This window comes from Falco rusticolus, chromosome 6 (assembly GCF_015220075.1).
Source record: "Falco rusticolus isolate bFalRus1 chromosome 6, bFalRus1.pri, whole genome shotgun sequence".
In the NCBI taxonomy this organism is placed as follows: Eukaryota; Metazoa; Chordata; class Aves; order Falconiformes; family Falconidae; genus Falco; species Falco rusticolus.
Genome location: NC_051192.1, coordinates 86,725,807 through 86,742,454, shown reverse-complemented (window position 1 = coordinate 86,742,454; position 16,648 = coordinate 86,725,807). Strand labels below are relative to the sequence as shown.

At 44.6% G+C, this 16,648-nt stretch overlaps 1 protein-coding gene across 1 annotated transcript in view; it reads left to right on the top strand.

Annotated features, from left to right (window-relative positions):
* Positions 1-16,648, top strand: part of BACH2 (BTB domain and CNC homolog 2) — a 196,820-nt gene that overhangs the window by 34,132 nt on the left and 146,040 nt on the right. Inside the window, exon 2 of the mRNA XM_037391134.1 lies at positions 7,753-7,839. The gene's annotated coding sequence lies outside the window, so the exon portion shown is untranslated. The remainder of the gene's footprint in view (positions 1-7,752; positions 7,840-16,648) is intronic.

Genomic DNA, 16,648 nt, shown 5'->3' with positions numbered 1-16,648 from the left:
ACTTTGTGTCTGACATCTTCTGGTTGTTTTTCTTATGAGGGCAGCCCAGCAGTGCTGGGAAGCAGTCTGAAATGCTGGCTGTGAGATTCCATTTCCCCAGTGGTAACTCAAGCCACAAGCACCTAGTCCCAGCAGTAAGAGAAAAATTTTGAGACTTTGAAGTGAAACATCAGGTTGATGCAACATTTTGCATCTGGTTGACTAGCCAGCATTAGATGCAGCTGGAAGCAGAAAGGCTTCCTCCCTCCACCTGCGGGAACTCTGGTTTCTGCTGGGATGTAGTGAAGATAATGAGGCAACAGAAAGAAAATTTCAGAAACTCGTATTTGCGCTTAACAGCTGTGTTTCAGGAGCCTGTGGTTATGGACTAAATGCATGTTTTCTCATCGGGCTAATAGCAACCACCCTTTTTTTTCCTCAAAAAGACTTGTAGCTGGGGATTTGGAAATCATACCCAGCAACCTTAACTGGTGGCTTGAAGGGCAGAGAAGTGCAGCTGGAACCAGTAGCTGAGGTACTCAATAAAAGCAGAAGGTGGTGTCCAGAGAAAATGCAGTTCATTCATTTGCATCCTTCCAGAGCAACAAGGAAGAAAATGGGATATTTAATGGGCAAAGGATTATCTCCACAGTCCTGTGCAGGAATGAGCGATTTCAGTGCTGAGCTCGAGGCTGGCATAGGCAGAGCTTTCCTCTGAGAGCCTCAAGTTGGCAGTTCTGCTCCTCAGGCAGAGCCAGGCTGAAAGAGCGGGGCGGTATATGTGCACAAGGGAAATGAAAACAAAACAACAGGCATAAATACTATTCAGCTGGACTGTGAGCAAAATATCCTGTCACCTCGCAAGTCCTAGGTGAATCTCCAGAACCTCCTTTTATGATTGCAAACTTCACGTAGAAAAAGAATTGAGGCAGCGTTCAGTGAGGAAGTTGGTTTGGGTTGGATATGGTCTTGCGTTCACGCACCTTCACGCTGCACGGTCAAGGACAGCGGTGTCCGCTCTTGGCAGTATTTTGAACTCCAGAGTTTAGCACAAATCCATCAAAAAAACTGTTGATCTCTGCAATGAGCTTCACCCAAGGGACAATAGGTGCATATTCTTGTTAATCAGAAATAGCATTTTCCTGCAGGGCTGCTTCCCCCACCCCACCACCTTTTTCTTTTTGTTTTCATGATGAAGTGTTTTTTTTTTCTTTTTTTTTCCTTTTTTTTTTCTCCAATAGAAAAACAAACAACCACCGGTCTCGTAACTACAAGATGAAACTTGGCTTTTCCAGACAGAGGTGTGAAGTCTCCGTATGTATTTGTAGAGTGCCTAGTACAGGGAGAGTACCACCTGAGTCCCTTGGGAGCTGGAGTGAAAGCCTCTTTTGTTTATGTTTTTATATCCGAACACAAATTCTGAACAAAATTTTCTGAATTAAACTGACTCAAGACTTGCTACAAATGTATGAAAAAGTTCTGCTCTTTCATTTCTTGGGTTGAGTGTAGAACTTGGTAAAACCATGGATGTGCTCCAGCCCAAAATATTTTTTTTCTTTAAAATAATCAGTTTTTCTTAAATAGGTGCAAGAATATATCTAACAAAACGAGTTCTGTTTTGAGGCTTTCACACATCGTACTGATGGGCTTGTCAAATTTATTTTCAGGAAAAGTGAGCAGGATTATACATGTGCATGAAAGCTGTGAATACTCCTGTTCCATTAGGCTTGTAATCTTTTGCAGGCACAGCAAGCCTGCTTACTACAGCACGGCCAGTTGGTTGCCGTCGGGAAGCTTTCGCGATGGACAAATGGTGTCCACACCAGTTTTTCCACCTTACTTTAAAACATCTGGTATATATCAGGGTCCTACACACCCTTTTTGACTCTCGGAGCTGTGAAATGAAAAAGCAACTTGTGTTCTTCTGTGATCAGCTCTCACATTCTCATATGGTGTCTGTGCGATCAGACACATCAAATTATACTTTGACTTGCTCCTACAGTTTGAGAAGTACTATCGGGTTTAGAGAAACCGCTCAGTGAAATCCTGCAGAGAGTGAGTGTGAGTTGAGGGGAAGCGGACATAAGAGGTAAGATGCCAGTGGTTATATGGTCTGCTCAGTGCAAGGCACAGGCAGAGTTCAAGCCACGATTGCTGCTATTAACCTTCACGGCATTTGCACAGAACAGGAGTTGGTGGTTTTGCACAGGTAAAGTCGGTATTTCCCTCAACATAAGCAATCCTGTAGGAAGAGGCATACCAGACGATTAAAGAATAATAGGCAGCGTGAGTGCATGCAGAGAAAATCTGCTTTGATAGGGGAGCGTTTGTTTGCTGCAGGAGTTACGTAGCCCCTTGTGAGAGGAGAAACAAGGATTTGTAGAACTGTATTCATTTTAAATGCCTCTGAGCGCTTGGTGCTGTCCTGATAACGGGGAATTTTTTTTCTGGTGAGTTTTTTTTGAGACCTACAGTTTGGAACAGAAGGTGGATGGTACAACTCCATAATACCTTTTATGTGATATTCCCAACCATAACATTACTGAGAGCAAGTCTCCCTGCCCCATTTCCCTGCTGATTAAAAATTCAGTTCCTTATTTTTGAGTCCTCTGGAGGCGAAATTTCGAGAGGTCAAGGGTGGCTCTGTTGCAGCTTCTTTTCTGTCCTCAATTTCCTAGCCTTATGGCAGAGTGTTTTTCTCTGTAGTTACTTCTGCCATAGTGGTTGAAGACAGAAAATGTTTAGCTTAACCCTGGGGCAGCTCAAACCTTGTGCTGGATTAATTAAAAGAATTGTGCTATGCCCTCCACAGCTGCAGAGTGTTTGTGGGGGGGAGAAAAGGGAGGAGCACTGTGCACTGGGGGGGGCAGGAGGACTCATCCTGCCAGCCAGTATCCCTGCCGTCAGCGGGAGATCCCGGTGTGTGAGGAGAGCAGGTATCGGCTCCCAGATCTGCCACGCAGCTACCTGAGCTGAATTTTGCCTGCAGCACTCTGTTTGCAGGGGAGCTGTTCCACCACCAGAGTATTTTATTTTCTAAAGTTGTTTCAGTCCCCTTTTCCATCCTGGGGAAAAAAATAAAAGCCCTTTGGAAGAGGGGCTAGGTAATGAGGCTATGAGTTTCTCCTCCATGTTACGTACTTCGTACAAGTTAAAAGGCTTGTTCTGCCTTTCATCTTGTGGACTGTTTTCTGCAGATATTTCCTAACTTTTCCCATGACGTTTTCGCCTGGTTCTTCAGAAGGTTGTACGGACTGAAAGAGACTATTGTTTCCGCAAGAGCGCAAGCATGTGCACATCGGCTAATCTGGCTGGTACAGGATTTCAGGAGTGGGTGTTGGACTGAGGAACGGGATTGGGATGTGTGCAGCTATGAATTCTTGCTAACGGCATGCTCTCTTATGCTGTAAAAAATACTGCATTTCACTTTCTAGGTTCACCATTTGTTTTTCTCCAAAAGTTTAACTCCAGTACCATGAGATGTAAACAGGGAAATGGTGTACAGGAAGATTGCAAAAACTTTGGTTAGCAGAGATTGGAAAGCTGGTTCAGTTTTCAGTCCTGTGCCTGGATAGGTATCAGCTACTTGATTGCACAGAGACTCAGAACACGTATTTTTCACAAATGTCTTAAGTTTAAAATTGATACTTCATTGTTTTTTCTCACTTTCTCCTTCCCTGCATTTGGATTTTCATTTTGAAGTACTGGATACACAAACAAATACTCTTTAGCCTGGCATTTAAGAGGCAGACTTTGGCAATCAAGATGCATTTGCCAGCTCTTGAGACACTGCAATCTGAACGTTGCATTTACAACAAACACTTTCTGCAAAGTAGTTTGCATACAAGATATCACATGGTACGGATATGGTGTTTTGTTTTGGGGGGGTTGGGGTTTTTTTTCAGTCAGATGGTATCAGCAGGGAGCAAAGAAACCACTCGTGGTTGTTTTTGTTTTACACCTAGGATCTTGTCAGATGCAACCTTGCCGCAGATTTTTTTTCCCCTTTCAGGAGCATTACCTAGAAGATGATGCTGGGATAACTCCAGCTTCCTGGTGGTGACCCAGATCTCTGCTGGCGATGAGATCTCATCTCCACTGGGCACAGAGTGAGAACAGCAGTTGTGTTTTCAACTACTGATCCATGGGCATGTTCCCATACGGTGTTTCCAGGCTTGTCAGCAGCCTTGCAGCGCCTTGGCTATTGCTGCTGACGTGCCCGTGTCTGGCGGCAAAAGGCGGGGTTTTCTTCCATGCTCTGGTTTCATGTAGGTCTCATAAGAGGGTGTGAGGCAACTCCAGGATGTTTTTACATACTACTTTTATGTATGTGTGAGACAGCATAAAAATCCATGGAGTTTTTTTAGCAGAGACAACATTGTATAACTGATGATTCACTGTATCTCTGTTCTAATGCAGTTTCCTTGCTTGGTCAGGAGTAGTTTCTGTTTGTGAGTGACCCCTTGGAACTAAAAGATACAGGCTGGGAAGGCTGAGGCTTGCTGGTAATTTAAGATCTGATGAGGGTTGATACTGTGGTTTGTTGATGGATTTTGTCTGGCTGAGATGCTTTTTGGTGCATGCACAGGAATTCCCAGGTGTTGATAAAAGCACTTGACCATAGCCAATTTTTCCCCAAGAGGGTAGGGAAGGGAGATTGTGAAGTGAGAAGGAGTTGGAGGTTTGTCTGGTTACTTTTCATCTATGGGCTCTTTTATTTAGCAAAGTTTCACCTGGAGTCACGTGTGGTTTTAGCACCTCTAGACCAAACTGTGTTGGCTGTCCTTGAAGGGTTTTCCAATGCTTTCACGGGACACGGCATGGGTCAGCTACCTTGCTACACAGACCACCTCACTGCTTGCCAAGTGGTGTTTCTGTAATTGCACCTCCTTTTCAGCAGCTCCTGGGCACGGTACAGAGCACTGGAAGCAGTCTGCAAAGCTGCCTTTTCCTATCCGAGACCCCTTTTGTGTTAGACTGAGTCCTTGCTGCTATAGCCAGGAATATTTGAGGCGTGTTTTTGCTGACAGTTTTCTGCTCTGCACTCCTGTGAGGATTGGATGTAGGGCAGTTTGGAGGGTTCCTAGCAGTGGAACTCCCTATTTACAGTCAGCGAGTTCATTAGAGCCCTAAATTATTTACCTTAAAGAATTCAAGCCCTGAATTATTTACCTTTAAGGTCTGTCTTCCTGCATTGTGCATTTGGTTAACTGTAGACCTGTGCTCTGTTATATGCTCTGAATGTCTAAGGCAGTGTAGTATCTAGGGTGGTTCCAGCTATTTGCTGTTAATTTTAATTTTGTACACAAATATGTTACGGTATTATAACTGAGGTCAGAGTGCGGCTCAGTGAGGTATAAAAAGGATTTCTGTAGACCTAATTTTTAGTCTTGTGAATGCATGGACAGCTTCTGATTACGTATCACACTCTCCTTTCTCTCTGCAAGTCCTCTGCCTTGTGCCAAGCCTCCAGCTGTATCTGCAAACCCTGGGCAAATGCCCTCTTCAGCGTTTTGGTTTTTCCCTGCTGTTCCATGTTTGACTCTACGCTTTTATTTATGGCATACTACTTCAAATCCTGCTGAAGAAGTTTGCCATTTCCTCACAGACTTACTCTGTTTATCAGCCTCAGGCTTGAGGGTTTGACAAAGAATTCGGGAAGCGTGGTCACTTCTTCATGGGAAGAGAGTTAAAGCAAGAGGACGAAGGATCTTAAGGATCTTACAGCCTTGCTGCTGAGATGTCTCCGTACGTCGTAGTATTTCATGTACTGGAAATACAATTCCCTTTTGCTGCGAGTGTTCATTAGTTTTGCTTGAGAGAAGCCAGGGTTTCAGGCTGGTTAGGAACTTGCCATTAATGGCCACTTGGGAAACGCCGGGTTTAAATGACTGGAGCGGCACTGCATCAGAGCTGCATGGCAGCTCTCCAAGGCACGGCTCATCTGCCTGAGCACTGAGAAGGGGTGGCAGGGAGTGGCGGGGTGGCTGCTATCTTCACTGCCAACACCTGTCAGAGTTGTCCTGTGCTGTTATCCCACAGCCCTGGTGCATGGTCAGTTACGTCCCCTGTGCTGAGCGCAGCAGGAGAGGGCAAAGAGAGCCGCTGCGGGCAGCGCTCGCCCACCACGTTCCCCTCCCTTTTTAGTGCTTCAGCTCATCAGTGTTCTGTCTTGCCAGTATAGCTTTGGTCCACCAAAGAAAAAAGACAGGAGGCAAACAAGTGGCAAACAGCGTCCACTGGCATCGCAGAGGCTTGAACATGATTCCTTGGCAGTGCTGCAGCTGCACAGCCACCGTGAGCCCTCTGTTCCTAACCAGGTTGTCACTCTCTCCCCATCCTACCTCCAGTTTTCTCTCCCAGTTAAGTGAAGTTTCTTGGTTTGACCTATTTTTTCCTGCTGTGCCCTGGCCCAGCTCTTGGCTGCTCTGTGTTGAGTGTGGATGGCTCCAGGCTGCCAGGGCTGTGGCAGGGAGACCACCTGGAGCCAGGGGAGAGGGCTGATCCCTTTCCTTGCTTGGGAGGTGGCCCTGCCCGGTCAGGAGCAGATGCCAGAGGCAAAGGCCAACTCTCTTCCTCAGCCCTGGACTAGACCGTGCTCTTTGCTTTTTTGTGTCACCTGGCTAGTCCTAGGTTTAATCTCTCAGTTCCAGTGGTTGCCAGAATTTGTTGAGTCTTTCCAGCCACTTCTTTGGGAATAGCTCAAATCAGACCCCTGCAACCAAAACCTTGCAAGAAAATCTTTCTGGCAGACATCCATGTCAACGATGGACAGAGTATGCCAAATGCCTGAGCCCTGAAATCACAGGATGGGTATCACAGCCGTATCTTGCACCCCAAGCAGTGTAGTTGTGTTTAATTCATATGCCCTTGTGGAGGTAGGCATGGGATCACATACAGATGGTTGAGTTGCATCTTCTTAAGTGAAAGGGTTTGTTTTGTTTGCTTTCAGAGAGGGCAGTGAAATACTGACATTAATGGCATTTCCAGTACTGAAAATCTGGTGTCATTTTTTCTTTACTTATGATGTGTCTTCTGGCCACTCAGGGAGGCTGGTGGATTTTTTTGAGGTTTTATCTTCAACTGGGTTTCTACCATGTGAGCTTTTTTCTCCTTATTTTAAGTGTGGAAATTTCTTATATGAAGTGTACATCTTGGTTCGTTGGTGTATTGGCAGGAGAATTCGACACTGAAGCATAAAGCTACTAATATGTGAGGTGAGGAGTAAACACAGACACCGAAAGACCCTTTCGAGAATTTTAAGCAGAGTCACTACTTAAATAATGCTGTAGGTACAAAGTTCAGGGAAATTGTACGATTAAGTAATTTACCGTCAATGTAATTTTGCAAGTATTATTTTTACATTGCTGCTGCGGTTATTAGTGGCATGTATTTACTGTCAAAACTGAAAGAAACTTAAGCAGCTCTCTTTTCCCCTGTATTTCTGCTTTGGCACTGGTCCCAGCGCTGCCAGGCAGGATGCCCTGGGGAGAAGACAGAGGACGCAGGTGCAGGAGACCTGTGTTCCTCTGCGCAGCTCTGCAAGTGATGGACTGTGGTACCTTGGCTGCCCCTTTAAGTTGTTCTCTTTCACTTCTATTTGGTCAATAAGCAGTTTTGGGGAAAAAACTTTTTCTTGTTTAATACCTTTATGACACATGGCAGAAAACAAAAGACCTAAATATTTGCCTGGAAAGTCATCTGCTGTAATGCAAATAATAGATGATTGTGTGCAGTTAATCAATTTTTTCTTTTGTGTTGTTTTTCACACAGAGCGATGAAGCAAGAGAGAAGTTTTTAAAAACAGAAAAATGTGATTGCATAAACATCATTGTTGGCAGGAGGACTTGGTGGATTCAGGTAATAATGTGACACCACTTTTTATTACGCTTTAAAAACTGTCTAGGTTTCAGGCTGACAGTGGCCTTTTGTAAGGGATTGAGGGGTAGAGGAAAGTGACACAGTATAACAAGACCCAGTGGCTGGCTGTTAAATTAATTCAGAGCAGGCGAGAGAGTGTGAATGCTCCCACAGCACGGACGATTGCTGCACAGGGCAACACGGCTGGGGCTGCGGTAGCTTCCTTCCTTAAGTCAAGCTATTGAATCTGAGGCTGTGTTTTGGGATTTTTTTTTTTTATGTTTGGGTGTGGTTTTTTGAGCTTTGTTTTATTTGGGGTGTTGTTTTTTTTTTTTGTTTTGGGTTTGTTGTTTTTTTTACCCTAAGAGATTTTCTAATTCAACCTCTTACAGCTGCGTCAGTGCAGGTAGGGAAGCTCCATGCCGGTTCTATGGAAGAAGGTCAAATGATCAGCTGTCCCTTCAGACTCCACAACTCTGAATCTATGAATATTTCCCTTGAACTACCCCTTTTAAAAGATTTCTGGATCAGAGCAGATCATTATCTGCTAAAAGACCCAGACCTAGACCTTTATTGCTTTAGAGGACTACTGCTAGTTGTTTTCTGTGTGTGAATGAAGACAGTTTGTTGTTGCATGGTTGTAGGAAACCTAATGTGTGATGTTTAAGCATGCTACTAATATGTTTGCAACAATCTTTTCTTAAAATAATGGACTTTACATGTTCAGATCCTGTTTTGTAGGAAATGTAAGTTGCTAGCTAAAATAAATCTCTTATGTTTTTAATAATTTTAATTATTTCCCCCACTGAGGGGGAGGGGGGGATGGGGAGTTTGCACTGTTAATTGCACTCCACATTTGTAATTGAGGCTATATCCTACCCTCAAACTTCTTAGGCAATCCCAGTGAAGTCATCAGGCTTTTCACAGGCGTACAGGTTTTCCCCGCTTGTATATGATTCCAGGATAATGGCCTACAGCGCGTTTTTTCATGTACTGATTTCTCAGACGTACAAGGAGATTCAAAAAACATGCACCCTTTTCAACATAGCCTCTTGCTTTCCAGCACCAGCTGGAGAGGTTCTGCAGGATTTTATCAAGAAGCAGATCAGCAGAGCTAGTTGCCTTAGACTGAGCTGTTTTTAACTAGCGAATCCTTTGCATTTTCTTTGTTGGGTGCTAGGTGGGAAAAATGCAATTGTGGCTTTGCCTTGCTATAGTCATGACCAAGAAGGGTGTTTAAATAGCATATGAATGGGTGTGGATTTGATATTTCCTAGAGCCAGCTTCTTTTTAGCATTAAATTGCATACTCCAGGAAGATAGTTGCTGTATCAACATTGGTATAATGACACATTATTAAAAAATCAATATCCAGTCATAGAAACGAGTCCTGGTGTAAGCAGTTGGGTGCTTACAGCTGCGATTTGTATGTATTTGCAAATGTAATGGGCTTTTTTCCTTGTAGCACTGGTAACTTGGATAAACACTGTATGTGTGACTCATTGCAGAGTATAAACTTATTTTAAAGGAGCAAGTGTGGGATTTGTAGAATATCCTATTGCTTGCATCCCTGAATATTTGCATTAGGTCATGATTAATCTTAAATTGGCCAACCTGAGAGGAAAATTACTGCTGATCTCCCATAGGTGATTTCAGAAATAAACAGAAGGATGGAAGTGCTTTACAAACATAAATAGTAGTTAAAATTTATAAAATCATAAAGCAAACATATGGTACAAGGTCTTCTAAAATATAACACTTGAAAGCTTTTTTTATAGTTTCACAAAGAGCTTGTTTAGTTATCACAGGAAAAGTAAATATTTTCATTCCTTTTTCTTCACCTCTCTCTCATTCCATTCCTCTTTCTTTTTCTCTTTTCTCCTTTTTTGTCTCTTTTCTTTTTTCCCCAGAGTGTTCTTAATTTGGTGGGATGGGGAAACAGCACCCGATGTGCCTAGAAAGCCCTACTTGGCAGCCGGCGATAACAGTGCTAATTGTCCTCCTGTTGTTAGGTTCATTCTTGATGTCCTTCTGCAGTGTTGGGATGGAGTTGATGTAATCCAAACTGAACGCTCCCTGTGCGCATGTGTGCGTGAGTGAGATGCGATGGGAACTGCAGCAGTTCCTGCACTGGTCAAGAACACGCCTGTTTTTTAACGTGGTACCCCAAGCATCGGTGATGAGGGATGTGATCCCTCTGTGTGTGTGTGTGCACGTGCACAAGCTCATGGGGTGCAGCACAACACAGAATCCCCGCTCTTCTACCACATCATTGGTGGGGCAGCCACGGTCCCCAGCTCTTTGAGCATCACGGTGAGGAGGCGAGGCTGCTGCTGAAAGGGGGCGAAGGAGGAAGACGGGAGTGGAGGAGTGGGGGGCCGGGTGGGGAGGGAGAGCCGGGGAGGAAGACACTGCTCCAGAGGGAAATACTCTGTGCTTTGCAGTTGCTTGTGTGGATAGAAACCAGATGGTGCGCTGGAACACCCGCTCGCTTGGGCGGCAGCGGAGCCAAACATATGGTTAATGGTTAGGAGAAAGAGCTTTGCGAGCCAGGGCTTTGCTGACTGCCTCGCATTACAGATTGTTGCAGTGTGTCATTACATTGCCAAACTAAGTGCTTAATACCCGCTGCGGGCGCTGGGCAGGCATTTGCAGGGAGGATGCTGAGGCTCCCTGGGCAGGGCGGGAGGCTGACATCACGTGCGTCCCCCCGCCACACCCCCCCATGCCCCCTTTCCTCACTGGAAACGCCATAAATCTCCCCTTTTACAAACTGAAACCTACAGCAGGCAGTTTTCCCATTCTGCAAGTCTTTAATCCGTTTATTTCCAACAGCGTATGGTTGGGTTTGCCCTTTTTTTGTGCCTTTTTCTTTTTGGTCCCTGAGCAGCCTAGTTCACCTAGGCTGCAGCACCACACTTACATGCCCGGCATCTGAAGTTCCTGCTCTGGGATCTTTGGGCGACACCAGGCCCATGTTATCTAAGGAACTGCTGAGCTCATTCATCTCCTTTTCACGGCCCGCTTCCTTTTATTTTTAGCCAAATCCGTCAGGCCTGACAGGCGGGTAATTTGAGCCAGAGAAAGGGCAAAGCTCCAGGTCCTTTCCACAAAGCAATTCTTCTCCTCCCTCCTGGGAAGGCTCCAAACTTGGCCTGCTCCAGGCAGATGGATTTGTTGAGTCATGTGAGATCATTTACACAAAAACACAGCGAGGCAGTGAAAAGGAAAAAAAAAAAAAAAAAAAAGGGGGGAAAGAAAAAAGAAAAAAAGGTGGGGGGAAGGGGTGGGAGAGCGTGCGCTGCTGGGGCTGCTGCAAGCGTAGGAAATGTGCTGTGAGGCAGCTAGACAGAGGAATGCAGCAGATTCATTCTTGTATAAGGTAATGTCTCGTTTATAGTACAGGGTGGAGCCAGCACGGAGGAGAAATCACTCAAAAACAGATTACGCATTTAAAAAATTCTCCTTTAAAATAAATAATAATAAAAAAACCCCAACAACCAACCAACCAACAAGCAAGCTGCACACACAGGCGCGCAACAAAGACGGCGTTGTTGACAGCACCGGATTACAGTAGCGGTAAACTCCGGGCTGGGAGGTTGCTGGAAAATGAGTTTGCTCCGTGATGCAACCAGAGTTTGCTTTGTCTGGCCGCCAGCGCAAGCAGGGCGGTGGGGACGGGGAGCCTGGCGGGAGCAGCGCGCACTTTGCTCTGTCCAGGGATGGCTTCGGGCGGTGGGGAGGGATGGAGGGAGCGATGCAGGATGCCAAGCGGGCAGGCTGTGCTGGGGCGTCATTCACAGCAAAAATGGGTGGGTGTGTGGTGGGGTGTGTGCACGGAGAGGGCAGGGGAGAGCCTCTTCTTGTTTTGGTTTTGAACTGGTTGTGGCATGATTTTCATTACATCAGGCAGTAAATTGCATTTATTCAGTTGAATGTTGATTTTGTTACTGTTTGCAACCTAAGCTAACCCCCAGTGTGTTGGGTTTGTTTTCTTTAAGTGGGTGGTAAGAGAGAACATCAAACTTGGGGCTTTTCAGATCTTGATGCATCCAGGAGAATTAGGTTGGGTTAATTTATGCAGTGTTCTAACAAGATGTGTTCAAACCTTTAAATAGACGTGGACTGTATTTAAATATTGTTAATGTAACTTCCAGTTACTCCAGATTTCTTAGCAAGGCAGCATCTGAATACTAGTGTTTTGTCCCGATGATTAAAAATCAGAGCAGGGGCAGAAACTGGAACTGAAAATTGGTGAATATGTGCAATCAAACAAGTCTGAGGCAAAGCATTTAATTAAATTCTCAGCTGCAGTTAAGGAACTCATGGGAGCATGTAAATGTGGGTTTGTATTTTAACTTGACCCTTTCCCCCGCTGAGCGGCATCTTCTCCAGACTCCACAGCGGTGTCCGCTGAGGTGCTTTCAAAGGTTTGGCTGGAGCCTGCCTCCCTGTGCTTGACCTTGTCTTCCCCTTTTTTTCTTTTTTTTTCCTTCTCCCGCTTCTTTTTTACACTTTTGTCTGAAAGCTGGCTAGCCTTCCCAGCCCACTTGCCCTGCCGGGCTGTGTCGCTGAGCACGCTCGGCATGGGGAGAACCTTCACTTCTTGTGCTTGAGAGTTTTCTCACTTGGTGGAAATCTTTTGTCTTCTCTCTCTCTTGATCAGGCCGCCCCTCGTTAATTATGTTGAAGGAGCACTTGGCAGCACCCCACGTCCCGGCTGGGGTCCCACGCTGCACAGACCCACATGGGGTCCTGGCCCCTCAGCTTACAGCTGCTGTCCGGGGCGAGGATCAGCAGAGGGATAAAGTATAAGGATGAGAAATACAGCCAGGTTTGGGACCTGGATTGTGCAGTAAGCGGCGGCTGTAGCATGGCAGCTTTTCACAAGGAATGGCTGTAGATTGCGCTAAGGTCCTCGGAAAGGTCCCAGAGAAGGACAGCGTTGTTATTTATACTGTTTACATAGTTACTGTAAGTTTCTTTCCCCTCTTCCCCAAAATACCTAATTATCCTACATTTTCTGTTGCTGTGAGCAACATTTCCCGTAGTTACCCAGAGTGGCAATTCCAGTTAAATTCTCACTTTATAAAGCTAATCTCCCAGCAGTGGCTGTGGGATTTCCAAAAGAAAAAAGACATTTGTGTGTGAGGAGCCAAAGTTTTAAGATTTTTGTCTTAGTGGACAATTCTGCATAACTCCTCTGTTAACTGTTTGCATTCGTTATCAGTTGAGAGCTCAATAGCTTCATCTCTATTTATGACATTTAGAAGACTTGTAGTTTTTTAAATTACCCTGCAGAGTGCCACACTCCCCAATATTCCTTTTTCTGCTGTGAAGGTGCCGCATGTGTTGATTTTTGCATCTTTGTGTTGGACAACCAGCCTGACTAGACAGATTTCAGGAACTGTTCATGACCTGACTATCGGGAAAATCAGCTTTACTTTTCCTTCCCCTCCTGTCATGGCTGCTCAACTTCCTCCCCTTCTTCTAAAAGTGTGTTCTCTGTAAGATGCTATCAGCCCTGTAATCCTTTATCTTGCTTCTCCTATCATTTCCATTCTTCGGCTCCTACTGCCTCTTCCTCTAGCTTATGATTAGACCAGAATTTTTTCTGCTGCTGGCATCTTCCCTCCTCGTATGTACTGTGACGCTGCCTCCTTTGGGATCTGAGGAAGGATGAGTTTGGATTTCTTACATATTGGGTCATGCCCCGCGCTTAGCTTCAGTTTGGACAGGTAGAGAGTATCATCTATGGTAATTTTTCTTCCATTGCTGCCTTAAGCAACCAAGTCTCTTCTCCACCTCGGTTGGAGGATGAGCAGGAGGTCCTCAGGCTCCTCCACTGCGGACCTCCTGCTGAGGTTGCTCAACCTCCTGCTGAGGCTGCTCTTTTCAAAGCAATGCAACCCGTAGCCAGGGGTTTGATTGCTTTCCTCCAGGTGTGAGATTACTATATTTCCTTCCAAAGACCTTATTCTGTACCCTAATTGTATAACGTTCCTCAATCTGAAGTTGTGCCAAGGAGAGATGCTCTGGGAGCGAGGTAACCTTCTATGTTTGAGCTAAAATTATCCTACTTGACAGGATCAGATAGCAATTCCCTCCCACAGAAAACTTGGGAAAAATTTATAATTCTCTGTGGTGATATCTAAGGTGAGTGGGGTGGTGACCTCCCTGTATTGCAAATGTTCAGTTATGGGACTTATGAAAGAACCTCAAAATAAATAAATCTCTAGCCTGACAGCTTCCCCTTACAAAAAATCGCAGAAGTTATGGTGTAGTGGTGGCAATTTCCTCTTCTTCATGTGTACAGGTACAGGGTATCCCAGAAGAGAGGCAAGATTTGTTCTAAACAGATTAATCTAAATTTCCATGGAGATTTTTAAGGCATTAAATCTGTGTAAATTTTTCTCATCCAGCAATGAGCTAGTGCAGCGGTGAAGCGCAGGACTGTTTGTAATGTACTTGGAAACCTAGCTGTTTTCTAGCTGTGGCCAGATCCCATTAACTGTGATTTCCCTGCTTCCTTTTTCCTCCTTCTGGAGGAGCCTTCTGGATAGCGGCTTCTCTTAACAGCTTGTTTGGAGAATCTGCTCTGAAAATCTCCCAGCCGCTCCGTTCCACTCCACTCAAAGCAAGGTTGGAGCAGTTTATCACCTCCTCATCAATGACTTCCATTTCTGCTAGAAAGTCTCCGTTGGCCATAGATCGAACAAGTTTTAATCTCTTTCCCTTCCGTTTGGTCGAGCGCAGAGGTAGAAGTCCTTTTGGAGATTAAACTTGGCCTGTTGGTTTAGCGAGACATCAACCCAGGCAGCACAGCCTGTATAAAATATGCTTCTTTAATTCCCTTGGAGCATCCTTAAGAATCCTTGAGAGTTATCTGAGGGTTTCTAGCAAGGATGTGTGAGCACCCTCTGACACTGCCCTTACAGTAGCAGCTTTTTCAAGTTTGTGTTAAAAAGCTTCACATTGTTTTAAGGCTCTGTTCACTCCATTAGCTTTTCACTGATAGTTCCTGTAGCATTACTAACGGCTAACGTGAACCTTTCAGTTTTAGCCTTGATTCTGTTATAAATTAAATTGGTGTCAGCAAAAGCTGCTTCTGATCACATGGTGTAAAAAGATTGATTATTTTTTTTTTTAACCTGTTTGCAGCATTTGTGCAATTAATGGGAACAAACTGTTGCTCCTTGATAAATTTATTCATGTTTAAAAGATATTTGGGAACCATATTTGGCTTTAAGTTGACGTATCACAGCTCTTCGAGGCATTTTGGTGCCTAAATAGCTGGGATTAGACACTCTGATTACTCATGCCAGTTATTTTCCTGTGTCCATACTGAACTGTGTGTGTTACATAAATATTTTTAGTTATAGGCTTGTCAGATTTGTTTAAGGAAAAGAGATGTCCTTATTTTTCAGAGGTGTTTATCTGTGAGTGAGTGGAATTACATTAATGTTTTTTTCTCAGCTGATCAAATTCTAAGTGCTAAGATGAAAGGCCCACTATTACTTGCAAAAGTAAGACTTGCTTTTAGAGGAGTAGAGTAATTCATCTTCTGTATCTGCTTCTCTAATTGCAGCCTGTAAAGACCCTAAAGAGTCTTGCTAGTCAACGATTTCCTTACTGCAACCAGTGAAAAATCAGATTTAAAATGCATTTAACTGATGTTCAGTTCCACATCTGATACCTCTTGATTACTATGGTCACAGCATAAATAAATACACGTGATAGCTTACTTGATCATGCAAGTGTTGAATGTCTTTCTCCTTCATCAGAATACTTTTTTATCAAAGATACCTGCTGTTACAATGCCTCAAGTTGTTGATTAGGTAAAGGGAATGCCATACATGGGAAAATAAACCAGCACCCGCAAGGTAGCTACATAATAGGAAATAATGAGATTTCTTTTAGCAACTTCAGCTTGTTGTTTTCTGTTTGAATGCCTTCTCAAAATTAATAATAAAATACTAAAAAATAAACTTGTCATGCCTTCTGGGAGGATGGCATAAATAATTAACATGGGATATATGTTTACTCGTTTTTTGGTTCATTGCTTATTGGCTTCCATGTAGTACCATGAACAGGTTAGAAGCACCTGCGGTGGGCTTAAACTGTGCCGGACCTGCTCAGAGCTGTTGCTGCCCTTCTTGATGCCATTCACTGTGATTAACTGTGTCTGGGTGGATGGCAGAACCCAGATGGTTATGACAGAGTAATTTTCTTCTCCTTGGATGTGCTGCTTGAGCACAAGCATCAGTGAATCCCCTTCTGCAGCCAGTGACTCTGGAGGCAGCAGGACCACATGCTGCTCCTGGGGAGGGCATCTTGCATGGGTGGCACTGCGCTGCCGAGGGTATACATGGCACGGCCAGCCTCGCTCAGCTGTGCTTTTTGAGAGCAAGAGGTTAAAAGGACAAGGGTAAACCACGGTCTGAAGCAGACTCTTGCATCTGGCGGGTCTGTTCTTGGGTGACACTCATTTGGTTACACAGCTCAAGTGCAGCAAGAGTTTCACCCCTGCCCACGGGCTGACAGTCACACACCCGATGAGAAGTTATTTTTCTGCTGGGTTTTGCCCCATGTGAGTGTTGTCATCGGAAATAACAGCAAATAAAGGGACGGAGGGTTATGGGGCATCATGACCTGTTCACCATTTAAAATAAATCTTCTGTGATTAATTCTCTGTGGGGCAAAGGAAGAGAGGAGTTCATGCCCTAAACTCTGGAGAATTTTTAGTATTTAATGCCAGTTTTAACCCTGAAGCATCAGTGAGTTAAGCAGAGCTCGAAGTACTGCCTTTA